Source organism: Hemicordylus capensis, chromosome 1 (assembly GCF_027244095.1).
Source record: "Hemicordylus capensis ecotype Gifberg chromosome 1, rHemCap1.1.pri, whole genome shotgun sequence".
In the NCBI taxonomy this organism is placed as follows: Eukaryota; Metazoa; Chordata; class Lepidosauria; order Squamata; family Cordylidae; genus Hemicordylus; species Hemicordylus capensis.
This window is the reverse complement of record NC_069657.1, coordinates 228,894,078-228,914,458: the sequence shown is the minus strand read 5'-3', so window position 1 is coordinate 228,914,458 and position 20,381 is coordinate 228,894,078. Positions and strand designations below refer to the sequence as shown.

At 44.7% G+C, this 20,381-nt stretch overlaps 1 long non-coding RNA gene across 4 annotated transcripts; it reads left to right on the top strand.

The window, feature by feature from the left end:
- The first annotated feature begins 594 nt into the window (after positions 1–594).
- On the top strand, positions 595–20,150 carry LOC128337639 (uncharacterized). Of its 4 annotated transcripts, none has more exons than XR_008312387.1 (8): positions 595–1,094; positions 3,486–3,603; positions 4,193–4,312; positions 4,963–5,119; positions 15,204–15,276; positions 16,592–16,638; positions 17,237–17,332; positions 18,913–20,150. It is a non-coding gene; the product is annotated as an uncharacterized LOC128337639 (long non-coding RNA). The 4 variants fall into 4 exon arrangements; XR_008312400.1 differs by having other exon boundaries at positions 4,193–4,330; XR_008312403.1 differs by lacking the exon at positions 4,193–4,312.
- Positions 20,151–20,381: the final 231 nt, after the last annotated feature.

Here is a 20,381-nt window from a genome sequence, read left to right as displayed (position 1 = left end):
GGCCCCTGAAAGTCCAAGGATACCCTGTGCGAGCACATGGGGTATCCTGGAGAGACCCCCGAGCCCACTGGGGGTATACCCGTGTGTTGCCGCCACACACCATGGCGACACATGAGCAACAAAATTCAAGTAACAAAATGTGGTTAACGGAGCACCTGCTCCATTAACCTCATTAGGGAGGAAGGTGTTTTAGGCAGGCTAGCCACCTTGGGAGCTCCCATAGCCCGCTTTCCAGTGCTCATGGGAATAGCCTCAGGGTGTTGGCCATGAGTGTGCAACTTGCCAAAGCCAAACAAAAGATCCTTGCCAAAGCCAAACAAAAGTTTCAAATCTTTTATAGGTTATATTAAACTTCTTAGTTAGGCAAATGAAGACAGCTCCTGCTGAACTGGAAGTCAAGACATAGTGGTTTATTGATATTTTGATGTCTATTATTTTACTGTACTTTCCACTCACTTATCTTGAACTGTTGTGATGTTGTTGGGATGCCAAGTTGCCTGGTTGCTTGGGTAGCCCTGTGGAGTCTGGAGAAGGGTGTGGCATCCCTCCTGTGGGGCTTTCGTTGCCTTCAGGGGTCAGTGGAGATGAGAAGGATCCAGGCTGAGCTGATCCCAGTGGGGTTGAGAGAGCAAGGCAGGGAGAGCCATAGGAAACAGCTCCAGGGAGACAGCTAGGTTGGGTGTGGCAGGAAACAGGAAGCCAGGTCAAGAAGGGGGCGGGGCTGGAAGTAGGCTTTAAGCCCTGTCAGCTCTGCACTCGGACATTTAAAGACAAGGCAGCTGATGATGAGGGGCTGCTTCTGAGTATGGGAGCCTGGAGTTCTCCAGGAGAGGGAACTGGCTGAATGTAGCAAGCCAGGAGGCGGAGGAGGAGGACTCAGGTGACAAGCAACAAGCTAACCTCCTCCCCTGGCTGTTACTGAGGCTGACCTTTTGTGGGGTGCTGCAGTCATTCTGGAGTTCAAGAAGGGCTAGGAGCCACCTCATCCCATGGGAGTCTGACAGATGTGATCCTTTTAGGGTTTCTAGCTCATTCAAGAATTATTCTCTCCAACAAAAAGTCTCCTATGACAGACAACAACTCTAAAGCTAAAGGTAATCTATTTCTCTCAGTTGCTAATCTCAGTTCATTTCCTTTCCCAGTGAAGAAATGCAGAGGTAAGCGCAGAGGTGATCTTTCCCCCAGACCTTGGGGCAATGGTCTGTGGCCTCTGGGGGGGGCTCCAAATGTCCTGGGGGGTCTCCCCAGAAGCCTGCCACCACCCTGGGCCTGCCCTGCCTCTGCCCCACACCTGCCCTGTCAATCGCTGCCATTTTCTTTATATGTAAAAGTTCTTTAGTTCTTTGCTAGTGGGTGAGCCAAGCAGGCCTCTCCTGTGGTGGCGGTGGGCACTAGGGATGTTCTCAAACCTGTTCAGAGGACCTTTTATGGGCCTCCAAACAAGTCTGAACACCAGGGCCAGTTCAAAGTTCATTGCTGGAGGAGGTGCCACTTTAAGGGCACATGTGTGCACAAGATGGGCACATGCGCACCCAGTACTTCCAGCCACTTCCAGCTGAGGACGGGGAAGGGGCGGCAGGGAGGTATGCTGCCGCCCTGAAGGTTTTTACCAGGAAGGAGTGTCGATGGGGTAAAAGCAGCAGGAGGGGAGAGTGCCCCCTCCCCCGCCCTTGAAGTGACACCCTCACTGGTGTCGAACCGCACATCCACAGTTCCATGCACATCCCTAGTGAGCGCAGCAGTTGGTGGGACTATCCATCCATGCCTTGAGCACTGGTGAGATGCTCCAGTGCACCTGCACAGCATTGCTTCTCTAGCCCCCTTTAGGCAGTTTTCTGCACACACTCCACTTCCCTTCTACCACCCTCAAGGAGGAAACAGGCAGGAGCAGCAGCAGATCCTGTAGCAGGCCCACTCACTCAGATCTGGACCCCGACAAGGTCTCTGTGTGGGACACTTATTTATTTTATTTATTTATTAAGAGATTTAATATACCACCCAATCCACAGACTCAGGGCAGTGTACAGACAAGAACAGCATCTGAGATTTAATTTTTTTTTTTTAAGAGAGACAGATAGAGATTTAAAGGGCAAACACCTGGTGGAAAAGAAATGTCTTCAATAAGATCTTAAAGGCTGAAAGGGAGGAGGCAGACTGAATCGGGGGGGGGGGAGAAGGGGAAGAATTCCAAAGTGAACGGGCGGCGACAGGAAAAGCCCTTCCATGGGCCCTACTACTACGGACCTCTCTGAGACCAGGGACCGAAAGAAGGGCAACCTGAGAAGATCTCACAGGATGGGACAGAACTGGCCAGGAGAGGCGGTCCTGAAGCTAAGCAGGTGCTACGCCCTGAAGGGTTTTAAAGGTGAGAACCAGCACTTTGAATTGGATCCAGAAGCAAATAGGTAACCAGTGCAGTGACCTCAGGAGAGGTGTCACACTATCTATCTTCTAGCACCCATAAGCAAGCAGGCCATCGCATTCTGGACCAACTGAAGCTTCTGGGTTGTCTTCAAAGGCAACCCCAGGTAGAGTGCATTACAGTAATCCAGATGAGAGAAGACAATAGCAAGAGTTACCATTGCCAGGGTCTGCCGGTTGAGATAGGGCCGCAACTGGTGGACCAGCGAAAGCTGGGCAAAGGTACCTATGGCCACGGCCTCCACCTGCTGCTCAAGCAGCAGTCGTGAGTTCAAGAGGACCCCCAAGTCGCAGACCACCTCCTTCAGTGGTAGCACAACCCTGTCTAGGGAGAGACTCAAACTCTGCAATTGGCCAGATTGAGGAGTAAGCAAAAGCAACTTAGTCTTGGAGGGATTACATCTGAGCCTGTTTTTGCCCATCCAGACCCTGACAGCCTCCAGTCACTCGGCAAGCAAAGAAATGGCATCTCTGGAGTGGCCTGGGGTGGCAATATACAATTGCGCCCCCAGGACATTTGCAAATGCAGGTTTTCTTTTCTTTTTAAAAAATTTAGAGGGGGCTTTGCGGTGGGGATGAGTGAGTGGGCCTCCTAAGCCCTTCAGGTTTAGGCTCCAAAATTACCTAGGTGCACCACTGGGTAAACAGGACATGTGCTCACACTCAAATGCACCACAATTAAAAATTTCTAAAGCTGACATACTTATAAAAATATCTCTTCCAGTCTGTGCTGGATGTTGGTCTTCAGCCAACATCCAGCTCCTTGTTACATCTCCATAATGCTATGCGGCTGTTGCGCCCTTCAAAGGTGGTGTTGGAACTGTGCAAATGGGTAGTTGCACATGCCACAGATTTCCCCTTGGTCTGAAATGGGGAAATTTGTGGGAGCACTGCTTGGGCAACTGCCTTGTTTGCACAGCCTCAATGCTGCCTTTGAAGGGCACACAACCCTGAAGCACAGTGTTACAGAGACATAATGCTGCGCTGGATGTCGGCATCATTTTCTTTTTTTTAAAGTACTTTTTTTTAAAAAAGTACATTCCTTCATAAATTTCTTTCTCCAGATTTTATCTTTTTGTGTTGCTGGAATCATTAGCAGAAAATGAAACCCAGTCAAATGTGGTAAGAACATCCTGTGGGGAGAAGAGACATGTGGATATAGACACTGGCTTCATCTCAGAGGTGAGAAGATCCTTTTGTGCCAATAAAACAGGAGTAGGATTTGAGGGATCATAGACCCATTCAACATTTAATACTGTCTTTTGGCAAATTATTTAGTGGATTTTATGACTCACTTTCCCCTCTTGGAAAAAAACAACCAGAGATATGGAGGCAGTGCAGTTTCATTTATCTTGATACAGACACACTCGCAAGATTCAAAGAGGCAAAAGCCTGGATGAGTTGAGGTTATGTTCTCATGAAGTTATGTATCTACTATATTAAGGGACATGCAGAAATCCTGAAATATTAAAGTCAATGAATTATTGCTGAACTTTGATTAAAATACACTCATAGTGTAGACCAGTGGTTCTCGACCAGTGGTTCTCAACCAGGAGTCCAGAAGGGTACTGCAGGTGGGCCATGTAGGGGAAAAAAGATAATATAATAATATAATCCTGTGCACCTCTTATGTATTCTTTTCCCCACTGGTAGGCCTGCTGCAGGTAAATGTACTGTGATGAGTGCAATATGTTTGTGAGTGAGCATAATCAGTTATTAGAAATGGCTACATTTTTAATAACCCTTGATACATTCGTTTGACTCCTTTCAGCCATAGGCTTCCTTACATGGTGGTCCACAGAAGCATTTGTTGGCAGTGTAGTGGTCGATATAAAGGAAAAGGCTGGGAACCACTGGTCTAGACCATAAATGGCCAACCGGTTGCCCACAGGTACATACATGCTCTTTAGTAAGTATACTTGCTACATGCTACTACTCTTGCATGCATACTACTCTTGACACCAAGATCTTCCCATGCACACTGCTTTTTTTCACCACCACCCCATGTTCTTGGCCCTGGAAAAACTCTCTCAAAAGAATTCTTCCCAGACAACTCTGGTATACAGAGTTGTACTGTATCTCATGGTATACAGTACCATGAGAGTTTGCATAGCTCTTGCAAAAAGAGGCTTTAGCATTCACTTTAAATCTTCGTGCCACTTCCTGCCTGCCATGCTCATTCCTCTTCCTGCTACCTGGTGTACCATTTCTTCAACTGCCACTGCCCTAATCACCCCATACTGCAAATCTGTGTGCCACTTCCACTGTTTGATATGTACTGTTTCTCTTGCTTAATTGTTGGATTTGCTCAGGTTTTGGATATTTGGGCCAGTATATTTTTCTTGCAGCAACTAAGCAAGTGGAATTATTAGGTCATTTCAATAATCAATGTGTTCTGAAGTGGTGAGGGTAGTTTTCTGAGTATGCAACTATCCATATAACTTGAGTGGTGAAAAATGGCACCTATAACCAAGTTGCTTGTGTCGACTGATGAGAAAGATCTGCTTTCCCATTCTTTAATTAATCATGTAAATTATGCAGGGATCAACATGCAGCAGAGCACAACTCTCAAGGCAGTAAGGATCTGTGGTGCACTTGACCAGGAGTAGGAAGGAGCATACGCCTCATTATGGTGTCGAACCAGGCCTCAACTTCTGATTAGCTCTCCAGTATTAAGCTGCTCTCTGGCTCAGTAGAGGTAAATGAAGGCATGGGAGGCTGCAGGTACATGGTTAAGTGCACTAGAGCATACTATATTCCAAACATTGGACTTGACTTGAGGTCTACTTGCCAAATAGGTTGGCTACACTTTGTGCAAAGAAATAACTGTGTGTCTGTGGCTGAACTAAGACTTACAGACAGGCAGTCCACGTTTAAATCTCTGGACAAAGTATCAGCTTTTGGCTTCTGTTGCCTCATTTGTGAAATGGGAATGCTGGCAATTATCTCATACAATTCTGTGAGGATGAATAGAGGGGAAAGTTGTAAAGCACTTTGCAAAGTGAATGTGCCATAGAAAACTCCACCAGAAGGAAAAGCAGGAGCAGCCACACCACCACCACCAGCTCCTCCCCATCCTAAACAAATACACTGATATTTCTCCAAACAGAACAGAATATGAGCCATAATTTTAAAGCCTGTGTTGAACCCAAGCTGGAACACAAGAACAGCAAGAAAAATCAGGCTATCAGTTCTGAATAAGGTTCTTACTGAAGTGGTAGCATGCTCACTCACTCACTCACTCACGGGGACTAAAGTCGGTCACACTTCAAGAGGGAAGGGTGTTTCAAAAGAGTGATGAATTAGGGACTGGACTTTGGTGGAAATGAGGGAAAGCATGACAAGTCTTGCTAAAGTGTTAAGTACTTGGCTGGTGCCACTGGCACAAACCTGAATGATTCATGAGCACATAAATCCAATATATGGATTTGGTACATTTCTGATCTTTCCAGACTTTTGTACTCTGCTTTCGTCAAGGGGTAGGATAGGAGACAGCAATCAAAAAGTAGGTTTGGTTGCTTTAAGGCTGCAGGCCAGTGGGACAGATAGTGGATAGAAAGAGGAGCAGCTTGTGATAAAGTTGGAGAGGACAGCATTTCAGGGCACTGCAGAGTTATTTTCCTTATGCTGTAAAGCCTACTTGTTCACTGTAGCCATTCAGGTTGTGGCAACCTCTATGTGGCTGTATTTCCCAGACAACAAATATCCTCATGGGCAGATAGCTTCTGTTAGGGTTTGGTCTGCAGAGCCATAGCAGCCCCCCAACCTCTGGCCTCTGAGGTAATTGTTTGTTGTTTGCTTGGTATGTAAATGGCTTTGAGCACTTTTGTTGAAAAGTAATGTACTATAAAAATGTTTGTTGTAGTAGTAGGCCCATGAAACTACAAACAAGACAGATCAGACCAGAGATTGTCAACTTCTGCATTTTGTGTGTGTGTGTGTGTGTGTGTGTGTGTGTGTGTGTGTCACTATTCTCTAGTGGTGCAGGATCCAGGAATATATGTTACTGCATATATTGCCCCCCAATTAAATTTTACATTATGGAATATGTGCCCTCAGGCTCTGTATTATGTGCATATGTACACATGCAAATGGTATATCAAATCCAAAAGAGAGAGGTAACAATATATGTGCTATCTCTGTTTCTCACAACTTAAAAACAAAAAAAACCTTCAACATGTATTGCTACCCATACAAATGAAACTGTGAGAAAACATTTTTACATGCTTTGATTAAATTTGTCTTGAGGACCGCATCTGGCTATGGACTGCCAGATGGCACCCCTGAATTTGACTGTCAGCTTGCTCCACACAATTTTTGCCAATAAATCATTCATATTGTAACATGAGTGGTATTTAAATTTTTCCATGGGAATTGAAACTGATCCCATTCAGGTATGCAAGACTGGTTACAGGACCTTTATTGGTCTGAACCAAAACCAAACAGAACAACTGCAGACATAACTGAAGGCAAACTACAAGAAACCACAACTACAACAAAAGGAATGGTTTGACTCCCTGATCAAAATATATTGTGAAGCTACTATGTGAACATTGGTCCCCCTGGACCCCTGGGTGACTGCTTATAGAACTGGGCTTGTGCTTTTGCACAGGTGTTGCAAATTTTGTTGATTTTTATAAGCAGGGCAAGAACATCTGGCTTCCCAGACCCTCTGGCTCTGAAGTCACTAATTACTTCCAGTTGCCAGGAAATAAAGAATATTTCTGCCACGAAGGAGCTTTTGTGGGAGTCGGATAAAAAAGAAAGAAAAAGGGATAGAGAGAGAGACTTGCACAGCAGATGAGGGTGTAATATTTTATGAAACATTACAGTTAAGTAGATTCCAGAGGTTCCTCATTATAAGGAGGCTTAACAGATGTCTGAGTGCTTGAGGATATCATGTGAATTTACATGACAACAGGGAAAGTAATATAAACCTGTGCATTACTCTTGGTTTGGAGGATGCTACATGGGGTCTCCTCTCCACTGCTAGGTCCATGCAGAGGAATAGAATGCTGCTGTCAGCAGACACTTGCCTGCAAACAGTGGGAAATCCAGGTGTTTAACCTTTCTGCTTTCTATAAATCTTTCTGCCAGTGCTGACACAAACATTCATTGCTGATTCAGGCTCCATATCAGTGTTGATAATATAAACAATTTTATTACAGAGAATAATATACAGCTCCCTAAAAACACAGGCCCCCAGTAGGGTTTGGGAAGGTGGGGGGAGTCCAAGGCTTGGGTCAGAAGCATCATGTTGCCTGTTGCTGCTTGAGGCGACTCACAACATGCCACTTTGCCCCCCTTGCTGGGCTAGTCCCCCAAGCCAGAGGCTGCCACTGATGCTGCCCTTCTTTCCTCTCACTAGCCTCAGCCTCTGGGATGCACACTTTGTTCTTGAGCCAGCACCATTGCTTGCTCTGTCAGGCACAGGCACTGGGCATCCGTCTTCTCGGGGCCCTTCTCTCTGGCTGCCACCATCGCCAGCTCATTCTCTCTCACTGTATCTCTCCTCCAGCATCAAACCTGTCCATTTTGGGTCGAGGAGACCAAGCAGACAAGCTTGATGCTGTAGTGAAGAGACAGAAGTGGATCATGAGCTGGTTGCTAGTACAGCAGTGGTTGCTAGAACAGGCCGCATGCATGCAGTTTTGCAAGCCTGGGTGGCCCCTCTCTCTTGAATCTTTTCCCTGACATATAGTTTTCTATGTAATTTTCCCCCCCTTTTTAATGGAGGCATTTTTAAAAATGTGAGTCTCTACAGGCAGCTTGAAATAGTACAGTTGAAACATAAGTTTACCACCTCAGTGAGAAGTATGTCTAAAACTGCAAAACTAGGAAGTGGGTAGTGCAGCTTCCATCTGTCTACAAAACATGGCTGGGTTTGACATGGTGGTTCACCAACTGGGCAGACCAATATGGCAAGTGAAGAATTTAATTTTTTTTAAGGCAAGCTTACCATGACATTCTAAACCCCAGATTTGGATACTAAGTTTGGAAGACATAGGCCTGGTTCACACAATAATTCAAATCTAGGTTGAATGTGGGTTACCAATATTAGCGTGATTGTATGAATCCACACCAAGGTGGTTTATGGCTGTGATGAATCTGAGATTCCTGCCTTGACATGAGTTCACACAATCATCTAATGTTGGTAACCTACATTCAACCTAGATTCAAACGATTGTATGGACGAGGCCTAAGTCTCCAAAGTTCATATCGTTACGGAGAGAAACCAACATTACCGGTTTAGAATCTGACATGGAATGAAGTCACAGGTTTATGGCTTTTAACTATCTCCAGAATTAATTCTGTTTAATAGAAATGAATCACAAAGAACCTGGCTGCTTACACAGGTCTCAAAGAACACAAATAAATAATATGTCTTGATCTCCCTACTCGTATATTCCAAGAGTGCAAAGCAGGAACCTTTCATGAGTCAGTCGGGGATTCTGTGCCCATGTAAACAAGAGTTACCCATAAAGGAGAACAATTCTATATCAATGGATTCGGAAATATCATCACACAACCCTGACTATATAAACTGCCTTCTGTATACAGTTTTCCCTCATAAAATTGAAAAGGGCTATGCATAAATTGTGCTTAGGAAACTTCAGATGGCCATTTTCAAAGGACACTTATTGGAGCAAATGTGATATAGGAGTCAGTGCCTAACCCTTAAATCTGCTGAACAGAATTACTGTATTATTGAGCTACCTATAAGCTTCTCAGATGTTACATGGGATCTCTGAAACAGCTTTTAGATGTGACTGGAGGACATACCCTGTAATTAAATACTAGGATATGATTTAAAAAAATCTGCTCCTGTTTTAGAGCAGCATTTTGTTAAACAACATAATTAAGGCCAGGCATCTCTATGTGTCAGGGTTAACAACTGACCCTATTACCAAAAACATTCCTTTGTTTTGTTGGGCAATTAGATCAATCTGTCGTAGACTCACCAGCTTTGAGATGTTCCATTTTATATTGAACAATGGTGAGCATTTCATAGAAGAAAGTCCACATTCCATCAACAAATGCCACAACTCCAGCAAAAGCTAACTTAACAGCTTTCTCCAAAAAGTGGGTGATAGTTATTCTGACATTTCTGTTTGATTCCCATATTCACACTAGGAGTGGGAATAGCTATCTTAAAATTAAGAGCACCATAATTCCTCTGCAGATGTCATCCTTGCATTCGTCAGCCTCCATGTGAAGAAAGAGAGAACAGGAGCATGCTAGCCAGCTCTGTGCTGACATGTGCCACAGCCATGCCCCCCACCAGCTCTCCCTGCTTTCAATCATTGTCTGCAAAGCTAATGCTGAATACAGGGATTGTTTCTTGCTCAGTTCTAGAATCCTGACTGGGCAAAATTCTAGAACATGTGGAGAAGCTCTCCACGTTAACTGCTTGTTTCTCCCTGTTCAGTGCTGGCGCATCAGCTTAAGGAGTGTGGCTGGCCAAGGTGTTACATGGGGTCTCTCATCAGGCACCCCCTCTATGTGTTCAGGCATGGATGCCTGAACAGCGTTATAATCTGTTATATTTGTAAATGTTTACATTAATTCCACCTCCCCCCAACCACACTACTACAGTATATCCTGAGGGCTCAGGGCAAATGTTAGGTGTTAACTCAGGGGAAATACTGGAAAACCAGGCTAACATCTTATGAAGATAGAAGCATGGATAAATCATTGTGAGAGAGAAAGCTGCTGGATTCTGCACCAGCTGCAATCTCACAACCACCTTCCAACAAAGCCATGTATTCCTCTAATTGAAGTTCTGTAGAAGATTGCAGCCATGGGAAGATTGCAGCCTGGGAAGATAGAGTTGGTGGAAACTTTCCCTAGGCTTCTGATGTCCTTCATACCAAAATGGGCAGATTTGCATGATGTCCTTTTAACAGCGGCAGCTGGAGGCGGGGGGAGCGGCAAGTGTTACCTTTAAAAAGACTTTACCAGTTATACCGCTGGCACCTGGAAGCCTCAGGAAGCAACAGAATGATTTCATGTTTCCTACTTAATAGGTCTGTTCACATGACCATTTCGGAGTGGGTTACAGAGCTCCTACCCCAGGAAACACACGATTAAGCCAGGCACAGCTTAAAATCCTCTGAGGCCTCCATGCCTCCCAGCATGCTTTCCAGCAGGCTGCCTTCTGGCCATGAAAGAGCAGGAGGTGGATTCAGCCATACTGAAGCTGCTCCAGCTACAGAATAATAGAGTGTGCTTTGCAGAGTGGTTTGTCCATGGCTGACAGTCCTTGTAGCCACCGCTCTCTCTTGTTTCCATGCCTGCTGGGTCCTAGTGACTAGTTAGAAGAGGCAAGTGGGCTCACACGACCGGATAATCAAGGTAGAAAGCTCTCTTCTCCTACCTTGGTCAAGAGCAGGGTAGGAAAGCTGGGTTGCCCTGCTTTGAGCAACCTGGGCTGGAGGGATTTTTGTGAGTTCACATGATCATGCAGACCAGGGAGCTGGCCTCCTACCCTAATTTTGATGATTGTGTTAACCAGGCCAATATTTATCTTAGGCCTGTGTTAGGCCAAGAAGGGAGTTCATGCTCCCATTATTCCAAGCCCAAGCTAATGCTTTTGATATTCCTCAGGCTGCTACTACTTTCTTGTATTATCAGGCCTTGTATGGCCATGGGTGTACTCACTTTATGAAATGGGCTAAAAGCTTTCTATACCTGGGGGTCATGTTTCCTTCTCATGCTCCACACACAGAGGCCATACTTCTCAGAAAGCTTTAGTTTATTCAGACTGCTCTTTCTTGATTTCTTTTAATACTGAAGGGGGTCAGTACATTCCCACCACCTTTAAAGTTTTCAATGCAAAGATCTTTTAATCTCCTCTATGGAGCTGCTAAGAGATTAAAGGAGTATCTTCAGATCTGAATCGTGTGCAAGTTAGTTTTTCACAAGCCCTTTTACACACTTCAAAAGGTGTTTCCAATCCGGTGCTCTTACTGGAGACAAGACAGTTTCCACTCAAGGTCGGAGCTTGGCTGGTTGCCTTGAAATTCTAGCTGAATGTTTATATCTTTAGGACAGCTGTTGAATTATTGTCCTTTCTCCCTGCTGATGGACACAGTTGCTCCTGGGAGATTCTAATATCCCAAAGAGCTTGCCTTATTGGGTTGACACCTGCTTTCCTCCTTCAGATGGGGACTAATTCTGCAGTAGTTCTAATAAAGCAAAGACTTTGGAATATACCCCTACAAGACCTCTCTACTCATTCTTGTACATCCTGTTCACCATATCATGTTGGCATTCCATATGAAAATGCCTCTCAGCTGGATGTTTACATTTTTAGTAGCCTCTATGTAGTTAAGTATTGAAGTGCCTTTTCGTGGGCAAGGCTTAATGTATGTCCTTCAAAAGTTCTGCAAGGAAGTACTTTGGACCCAAGCCATTCAGGGCTGTACAGGCAATAACCAGCACTTTGTATTTTGTCTGGAAACTGATTGGCTGCCTATGTAGTTCTTTTTAAATGGGTCTAATATGATCTCTTTGGGTAACCCCAGAGATGAACCTGGCTGCTGCATTCTGTACCAACTGCAGTTTCCAGATGTAGACCACACTGCATTAGTCAAGTCTGGATGTTACCAGCATATGCACCACTGTTTTAAGGTCGTTTATCTCTAGAAATGGACGTAGGTGGAGTATTAGCGGAAGCTGATAGAAAGCCCTCCTGGCCTGAGAAACCAGGGAGAGGTTTGGGTCCAGAAGTGCTCCCAGACTATGTACCTGCTCTTTCTGTGGAAGTGTAACTCCATCCAGAACAGGCAGATCTAAGACACTTCCTAAGTTCCTACCTCCCACAAGGAGTACCTCCTTCTCGCTTGGATTCAGTCTCAGTTTGTTCTCCCTCATCCAACCCATTTGTGCTTCCAGGCAGGCATTTAGGGAAGTTAGGTCATTTCTTGATGAAGCTGACATGAAGAAATAGATTTGGGTGTCATCAGCATATTGATAACACCCTGCACCAAATCCCCTGATGATCTCTCCCAGCGGTTTCATGTAGATGTTAAAAGCATTGGAGACAGAATGGAGCCCTGTCAGAATCCATACAATAGCTCTCATTTTGAAGAGCAACAATCCAAGCAACATCATTTGAAAGCTATCTGAGAGGTCATAGTGGACCCACAGCAAAGCAGTGCCTCCCAACCCATTCATCCACTCCAGGAGAGTAACATGGTCAATGGTATCAAAAGCCACTGAGAGAGGCAAAAGGATTAACACACTCCCCCTGTCGATTCCTAATTGGAGATCATCCAACAGGCCAACCAAAGCCATCTCAACCTCATAGCTGCCCGAAAGCCGGTTTGAAATGGGTCCAGATAATCTGCGGAGTCTGTGGAGCATGTTTTGTTGTTCTGCAACGTCTGTACTGGAGCCTACCAGCAACTGATTATTACTCCTATATTGACTACACTGCCAGGTAGATCTACTCAATTATATGTTTGATATCTACTGATAGATACAATTCCAAGGGTGACCTTAGCCATGGTTAAATTCCTCTCAGTTGCTGGAAACATAAGTGTCAGAACTCACCCTCTCTTGGGCTGGCACTGGGCCACATGGAGTCTTCTTTGCAAGGCTGACATGCGCACATCTCAACCAGCAGTGCAGGGATCCCTCACACTGCATCCAGAGGATGCGACACAGCTGACATCATCAGCTGCCACTCCACAGACATGGTGGTTGGCTTCCCTGAGAAAGGGAAGACCAGCACAGGAACAGCCAGGGGAGGTTCCCTTGCCTTCCACTTGGGAAAGCCTGCCTCCAGGAGATGTTGGGCTGACCTTCTGAGGTGAATGCCGGGGGCGGGGGGCACCACCCAATATAGGAGAGAGCTGACCAGTGATGAGGGGCTGGAAGCGGAGGAAGGCATGCCATGTAGGAGCTTCCTAATGATCTTCTAGCAGCATGGAGCTGCTATGGCTTAAGCAGGACTGGGGTTTTTAAGGTGACACAACTTCTCACCCTGACAATATCTCTGGGAGAACTGCCCAGAAGGAGAGACCCAGCCCTGTGTTTTACAACAAGGAAGCAACTTGTGAACTGATGATGATGCAAGGACTGTTTCGTGACCATGGGGTGGGGCTTACTTTGGGTCATTTGATACTTTGTATCTATGTATACAGTCATCCCTCTCCAACCGCTAGGGTTCCGTCCTGGCAAAACCTTGCCATTGGCCAATTCACAGTTGGTGAGCCATTAAAGTCTATGGGAAACCGGGTTAGGGGAATTATGACCACAAAGGACCTAAAAATAAAGGAAAAAAATACAAAACAAATTGATTAAAAATCTTTTAATATCACCAAGAAGAATGTGCAGATCAAACCTCTGGAATTTTTTTGAAACCCCCCCCCCCAAAAAAAACCCCACTCAAAGGCATTTTAAATTGGCGAGGGACAGCAAGGGTCACCAAGAGGAATGAGCAGATCGAACCTCTGAACCCCACAAAATCGCCAAACCCCCCTCCCAATCACTAAAAAGCTAGCCAACCACAGATACGCAGTTGGTAGGACCTTTTACAATTTCCCATTCACATATACTCAAAACCACGGTGGGTAAAACCATGGTTGGCAAGGGATGACTGTATATCAGTTGTATTGTTGTTTTTCTGCAGCCATACTTTGTGTCACAGCTAGGATTGTTTGCTTTGTTTTTCATTTTTCATCTATTGACCACAATACGTTTACTGAACTTAACTTGGTGGAACACTCCAGTGACTCTTTCCAACTGACCCCTTTGAAGTAGGAATGATCAGAATACTGGCTGATAGAAACAGGCTTTCTTATTAACAGGCACTGAAAACAGATCGATTGTAGATAAAACAAAGCATGGAAACTCAGGAGCAGTAACTCCACCCACAGATTTCTCTAGGTTGAATATCCTATTAAAGATCTAGTACCCACAGTTATGTCATAAGTATGTATTTTATGCAAGTATTCTTATTGGCACAAGCCTCTGATTATGCATTAACATTATACTGAATAGTCTTAGAGCTTTCCTTAAGCTTCTAGACTTAATGCTTCAAGAGGTCACTGTGATGTGGAGAGATTACTTGACGTTCAGCTGTAAAAACACTGGCTCTAAAGTGCACACAGCACAGCCCTTTTAAAAAAGTTGAAATCCTGTTGAAAAGCTTTTTGGCATAGAAGGGAGGTGTAGGGGGAACATAATCCATTCCTTCCTGCTCCCCCTTCTGAATAGACCAGTGAGGTATGAATTTTAAAAACATATCCATGATTTTTTGATCAGGCTAAGGCAATTGTGTGTGCAGCACCCATTTGGGCATAAAATTTCCCATTCAGCTAGGGATATGCCTGTTTCCTCATATGCGCAACCCCTAGCTGGATCAGAGCAACTAACCCTCAAATCTAATCCATTATTTGTCATGTCAGAGTTATTCCCACTTTATTGCATTTTAAAAAGGAAATGGAAGAGGTGGTCAGGTCTGTTATTTAATTCTCCATGGAAATTATCTTTCTTGGTATTTAGTCAAAAATTATCAAATATGTGCAAGAAAACCTCTAGTTCCCATAGTTATGCTTGAAGTAGAGGAAGGCTAAAGATAAACTGGACAAATATATAGGATTTATGTAAACATTCCATTTGTCAGGATTGGACTTTTCTTCTATTAGTTCAACTACACATTTAGCCATACACGAAGTTCAATCCTAACTGAACTGACTTTGCAAACTTGTTCTTGGAAAGTTATGTACATTATATACTAATTCATGCAAAGTTATATATGCATTTTCTTTTAGAGCACTTGGAGGAATTAGTAAATGAAAATGGTACCATTTTCCCTGAGCAAATAGGTTTTGGAAGAGGGCCAAAGTAAGTACAACTGATCAATTGCATTCACCTTGCTTCTGAATGCATGAGAAGCACCACAAAACATCTATATGTAGCATTTGTGGTTTGGGTGTCTCCCTTTGACTCAGTGGATAAAGTGAGATAATGGGGGAAATGACCTGCTACTGATCTAGATAAGCACCTTTTGTTTCTCATCCATAAGAGAAACTCAAAGATCTCCACAAGAGTGAGGCTGGGCTGATCACATTCCAAACAAGCATGGAATGAAGCTAAGGATGCCTTTGAGCACCCTTACTTTTCAGTCTTTTGATCAATGATGTTGTTTCCTACCTGTCTGCTACTGACTTCTCCCTCCTGTTGGTTCACAAAAAGTCTCTCTTCTTCTGTGGCATGATTCTTCTTTCATTCACAACAGATGGGCTGAAAAGAATGTTATCTATATTTGACAAGTATTACATAGAAGAGGAACTCAATATTAATTATACTAAAGCAAAAATCATGGTTTTTGAAAAAAAGAAATCCAAGTGGTCTGTCAAAGGATTTCCCTTAGGACAATGTAAACAGTTTAAATATCTGGGTATCTTCTTCAGTGAAACACTGAGGTCATTCACACAATTGAAAACTGTGTTCTACCTGGGTTTGGGAACTGTGTGTACTCCCAATTTTTGATTGTGTGGAAGCAAGGTTAGAGGAAAACCTGGGTAGAAGTGATTGTGTGGAAGCAAGGTAGGAGAAAAAGCTACCCGGTCACGGATCATGTTGTGCAGGAGTGGGCATTGGGGAGCTGGGGAGCTCCCAGGTTTATCTGAAATAGCTCTCCAGCTTTTGGGTCTGCTTCCTTTCTAGCCAATACTGTAAATCTGATTGGCTGGCTCAGTGGGGGCATGGCTGTGCCATTTTAATCTCCCTTTAAGTGCTCAGGGTTGCCTTTACTTCATGGGCTTTGATGTTAAAATCCCATATTCTGTCAATGTCAATTTTTGAACAAACCACCATTTTGTGACTGATTCCACCTCCCAAGCCACGATTTCATGCTGGCAGCACTCAGGGCTCTGGCACACACATGCAAAAAACGGTTTCTGTGAGCCTTGCGTCTGGCCACACCTGCTGCTATAGAAGCTTCCGGCACTAAGTAGGGGGTAGGGATGGAGGGCTTCGAAGAACTTTCACACTCTAAAATTCTATGATTCTATGTGTATTTTTAAAATCCTGTCATTCTAATTACACACAGAAGGATGAAACAAATATATAATTTTTAAAAATGCATGTTTTAACAAATGTACTTCATATGTTCTTGATGTTGCCCTCCCATACTTTGTTTTCTGATTGTTTGCAGCAATCTCATAACAAGACAGAAATGAAAGCTTTTTGGAAGAGTCAGAGGTAACAAATTGTCTTATTAGCCATGTTTATTACATAATGTTTCTTGGAAGGTCACTGATTATTTTCAATTCCAAATTTACTTATGGAAAATCTGGATTTACTGAAAGTAATGTAAAACAAAAGAGGCTGAGATATAAAAGTTGAATTTGGAGAAGACTGAAGCATAGTCAAGTGACAAACCGGCCCCATGTTCTACTCATTCTAAGGGTGGCTTCAAATGATATTAGGCACCAAGCAAAACTGCTGATTCCTGGGGAGTTTGTACTCCTGGTGCAAGCCACAAGTTCCACTCATTTTGTGACATTTGGACCTGGAAAAGTAGGATTCCTGAGCAGCACACTTTCCTCCACCACACCACAGTAACCAAACTCACTCAGGATTATTCAATGAAATTGATTGGCAGGATGTTAAGGACAGGTAAAAGGGTAGTTGTGTTTGTACCTTGATTTCCAAGGTCAGACAGGAAAAATAAGCTGCAACAAAACTCAGCTGTAGTCTTCTTAATTATGGGTACATTATACATTATGGTTTATATAAATGAATGCATCTCTGTTTAAAATGTTCCAGCAAACCTTCCTTCTTTTTTTGTGCCATGTAGCCAGCCATTAATCTGGTATTGTTGGGGAAGCCCTCGGTTCCTGAAAGCTGCAAGCATAACATGAACAATACAAGATGTTCTTCCTTTCTTTCCCTTGTAAGGATCGGACTGTTCTCATCAGAACTAGCCAAAAGGGGTGGGGGGAGGTGATTGCATTCATCTGATCTTCTGTAACAAGAATAGTTCAGGCTGTGTGTTACTGCTGGCAGCATTCTACCCTCAAGGGCCATATTAGCAGTTGTACGGTAGCCTTTGCCTTATGCCCTTCATCATTGCAATTGTCCAAAGTGTTTTGAATAATAAAGTAATTTTCAGTGCAACTAACCTCATGACAATCAGAAAACATTGTAAAATCACTTCAAATTAGCAATAACCAGGCCAGCACTAACGTTCGCCACAAATATATCTCCCGCTTACAAGGCTACTGGGGGTTCTGGCGTACAGCAAGTTTCCATTTTTCTGTCAATGCCAGCTCCATCTGGTAATCCCTTTGGTTTAGCAAATACATTTGGAAGTTCTCAAAGCTGCCTCTCTTATTTATAGTTTACACTGCATCAGAACTCAACATATTGGAAGAAAATGGAAGTCTAAATTATCCAGCATAGCTGGTGGGGTCTCACTGAGGAGTTTCTTGTTTTTCTAATTTTTGACCCACTTTTGTTCTTGTGGCATAAACGTTTCAAGGTACTATAGGCATCTGGGGCAAGCCCTTCTCTAGTTAGGCGCGGAGGGGAGGGGTGCTTTTCACAGATCCCTTCTTTCTTCTGCTGCTTCTGATTCTCCCAGAAGATATGGCCATTAGGGTTGGGGGACTTGCAGGGACATATTTAGAGTAGGCATCAGGGCTGCAGAGGGATTAGCAAAAATTGTCCTTCCCCTCCATGCACAAGTGAAACAGCGTGGGGACAATGGAGGATGACTGTCCCTTGCCTGCCAGGGACAGGGGGTGGGGTGCCAAGCACCCACTGGCTGGGAGCAGAAGGCATGCCCCTCTCCTCCACAACCAGTGTTTCATTGGCGGTGGCTTGGGTGGTGGCGAGCCTAGCCAATCAGCATTTCAGTGAAATGCTGACTGGGGAGGATGGGAGAGGGTCTGAACGGATCAGAGGCACTCTTACCCCTGGACTTCTGGGCTGAAGTCCAGGAACCCCACAGTCCCTGGGGCCCCCCCAATCCTCTTTAGTCTGTCCTGTGTGGTGTGGTTGCCTGGCTGAGCATGATGATGCTTAATTATCAGGGGAAGGGGGGCCTCCAAAGGCCTTTAGGTCCAGGCTCCAAAATTACATAGGTGCACCTTTGCCTCTCCCAGCAGTAGCCACACAGGGGGCATGGCCAATATTGGACATGGGGCCAGTCAGCCCCTGCATTTTTCCCAGTCAGCAGTTCACTGTATCTCTGACTGGGAGCTCCTTTAGGCGCTCCTAATGAACCGCTGACTGAGGTAACTTGGCAGGGGCTGACTGGCCCCATCCCCGGTATCGACCATGCCCCCTGCATCTGATGTCAGACGTAAGGGGTGTGGCTTGGGGGATGTGCTTTGCACACATTATTAAAAATCAAATGGAGGCAGGGAGTCACCAGCAGGACTTTGTCCTCCAGCTGCCGAAGAGCTCCCCATGCCCCTACCTTCTATACAAGTGACACTAGTTAATATGTGACCCCCTTACATTTAACAGGTGACCCTCCTTCGGCATGAACCCCAACACCAACTGAGATCATCAGGAGAAGTCTGGTTGCAGTTGCCACTGACTTGTTTTGTGGAAACATGGAACTAAGATTTCTCTGTGGCCAGCCTGGGACTTTGGAATGTGCTTATGTCATGACACTGGTCTTTCCATGGCCGTTTTTGAGGGGGTTGGGTTTTTGAGGGGAGGGGGTTGGGTTCACCTGAGTCCTCCTCCTCCAGGCTCCTCGTGGTCACTGTGGCAGTCTATCTCCAGAGGCCTCCACCACTCGCCCTCCAGCTGCTCCTCATCACTGGACGAGCCTGTCTTAAATCCCATGCCCCTGCTAATTGGACCTCCACCCTGCTATATCAGGCTGCTCTCACCCTTATCCCCCTCAGCTGTGCCTCTGTCTGCTACTGCCGCCTCCTCCCTCCCTCACCCCTTCCCTTCCCCCAGCCCCTCTAGCCCATCTCCTTGGTCCCACAGCGTCTCAGCTGGCTGCTTGTCAGGCTGTTCTGCCTGACTGATTGCCCTGCCTGGGGCCTCTCTGGTCCCGGCTGCCAAGGGAACATCGGAGCCCCCACAGGACAGCTTCCTATAAGAACCTCCTCATCTCTGGCTGCCTTCAAGAAAGTCCTTAAGAGAGTTATGTTTCCTCAGGCCTTTTTGTAGCCATTTTTAAAAACTGTTTTAATTATGTTTAATTATTTTAATTGTTGGCTGTTCTAATAGTCTGGTTTTTAAAAAAAAATGTAAACCACTTGGAGATGCTTCATTTTAGGCAGCTTACAATTCAAATTAAATAAATAAATACAATCCATACTTGCTGTGCACATTGGTGATCATTTATTTGTATTGTCACAAACATCGATAATCCAGTTTCACACATTTTGATCAGACAAAAAAGGAATTAGGTGGGCATGTGTTAAAGAATACATTGAGAAGTGTGCCTCACCATACTTCTGTGGGTTTCTTTACCATAAATAGCAACTTCAGGAGGACAATCCAGATTGGGGCTGTGGTCTAGGAGGTGAGAGGCTTTGGCATTGGCACAATTCTATCCAGACCACCCCACAGCTATTTCCCTTAGTGCCAATGGGAACTTCCCTCCTGGGGCCAAAAAAACCCCTTTCTCCCTGCAGCAGAGTTCCAGTCTGGGACAAGTGGAGCCTCATATGATTGCATGTTTCTCCATACAAAGGAAAGAAAATCTCTCATTGAAAACAAGCCTAACCTTTTCCCTGACAAGCCAGTTTTCTGAATTCTGGGGATGGGATGGGTGGGAGATGGTTTGTTTTGTTTTTAAATATGAATTAGTGTTCCATCACATGAGCCCCACCTGGAGTCTGAAGTGGTATACACACAGTTATCACAGTCTTTGATGAAATGGGGCAGAATAGAGTGCCTTATTGCACACTTGATGTTAGACAAAATCATTTTACAGGTGGTAGATTTTTTTATTATTATTTAGCATTTAT